Raw genomic sequence first — 2,189 nt, 5'->3', positions numbered from 1 at the left:
GGAGACAGGACTGGTGGCATCTCACTGGGGTTAACTCATGTGAAGACTGAAGTGCTACGAAGCAGCCCATGGAGGAGCAGAGCTGTGGACTGAAGCTAAGGCAGCCCCAACACCTCCTTACTCTGTGCTGTCAGGAGACAGCTCTGACCACGTCCTGTGCAGGACAACAGAGCAGTGTAAACCCCAATTAAGAATTCAAGTGGATCTGGGAGTTCAAATCTTGTAGCTCGGAGGGAAACTCTGCAATCTAAGGCCAGGAGGAGGGGGAGAATATCCAATTGATTTTTACAACCTCACTTGAATTATTTTGCAGCTGTAAAAAAGTTAATCAAGTACAAAATATGTGGTACCCACCCTGAAAAATGAGTTCTAAATAATTGAACTGAAAAATCAGTCAGAGCAAGCCTCAACAGATCACACTATATAACTGCAGCTATTAACTACACATTTTTTACTACAGCACAAGTCAGAGTGTAAAAGTGAGAATTCATCTGAATTTCATAAATACATTTGCAGCCAGAAGCTCTTCAAGGCCACACAGTTCAACCAACCCCAGATACAAGTGATACACATTTGCCACAATGGGACCAACCTTACTGGTTGCTGAGGACATGCAGCTTGTATTCATCTCCATGTGTTTGGATTCTTCAGTAATTGCACTTACTCATCTTTGCATCACAAACCTACTTGTTACTAGAAGGATGTGAGCAATTGCTGGCACTCTCAAACTGTGTCTTCACAGCAGAGAACAATTTTCCATCTCTTACCGCAGGATCTTTTGGCTGACTTCATTGGAATTATCCTACCAAAATGCTATAACTAAGTTATTTTCATCACAGAACTATAAGACTTACGATCACATTTAGATCACTTACACATATTTCGAGAAAAAAAAAGGCATTTTTAGCCTTTTATTGCTTACACTAGCCAAACATCAGACAAGCCTGAAACATACCTTAGGTTTATCACAGGTGGGGCACAAATATCACCCTAATTTCATTAAACAATTTGGATGATCTGAGCATCTAAATGCTAAGCTCAGATGCTAAGCATTTGTGCTGGTTTTGGCAGGGGCAGAGCTAACTTTCTTCCTCACAGTGGCTAGTATGGGGCTGTGTTTTGGATTTGCACTGAGCACAGGGTTGATAATATGGAGATGTTTCTGTTATTGCTGAGCAGAGCTCACACAGAGTCAAGGCCTTTTCTGCTTTCTGTACTGCCACACTGTCAAGGAAGTTGGGGATGCATAGGAGATTGGGAGGAGACACAGCTGGGACAGGTGACCCAAACTGACCGAAGGGATATTCCATACCATAGGACATCATGCTCAGTATATAATATAAAGTGAGAGGAAGAAGGAGAAAAGAAGGGGGGCAATGCTTGGAGTGATGGCATTTGTCTTCCCAAGTAACTGTTATGTGTGATGGGCCCTGCTCTCCTGGAGATGGCTGAACACTACCTGCCCATGGGAAGCAGTGAATTAATATTCTTCTTTTGCTTTGTTTGTGTGTGTGGCTCTTGCTTGCCCTGTTAAACTGGCTTTATCTCAACCCATGAGCTTTCCAGCTTTTACCCTTCTGATTCTCCCCCCTGTCCTGCTGGTGGGGGATTGAGCAATGGTGTTTGGTTGCTGACTGGGATTAAACCACAACAGCATTTGTGGACCAAGCAAATTTGGCAAATGAAGAAATTAAAATTATTTTAATTGATTTGTGCAGCAAAAGCAGTGCAAAGGTTGTAGGAAAATAGTCACTTACTCTGATGATCAAAGTCACCATCTTCAGAAAGCAGATCATTCCCTGCCTTTGGAGGAAGGGCATAGGGAATATTACATAAGGAATGTCATTCACATTTGCACTGAAAAAAACTAAAAGAAAAAAGCCATTTCAAATATAAGTGTGATTTTATTGAGAAACATCTTTTTTTTCAAGCTGTTGAAAGAATTTAACAGACTTGTTTCCAATTTTGGAGAAATATGCAGTATGTATATGTGAATTAAGAGAAAACTGCTGTCTTTGTTTTATGAAATATGAATGTATCTTCAGCAAGATGGGAAGGGCATGAAATCGTAAGAAAGCCAAACAGGACACTTCAAAAGTGGGGTTTGGTGGAAGGGGGCTGCTTTCTTTTGTGTATTGGGTTTGGAGTGGGAGGTGTGGCTTGAGGTTTGGACTATTTGATTCTCTTAA

This window comes from Acanthisitta chloris, unplaced genomic scaffold (genome assembly GCF_000695815.1).
Source record: "Acanthisitta chloris isolate BGI_N310 unplaced genomic scaffold, ASM69581v1 scaffold15576, whole genome shotgun sequence".
Lineage (NCBI taxonomy): Eukaryota > Metazoa > Chordata > Aves > Passeriformes > Acanthisittidae > Acanthisitta > Acanthisitta chloris.
This window is presented reverse-complemented; position numbering follows the sequence as displayed.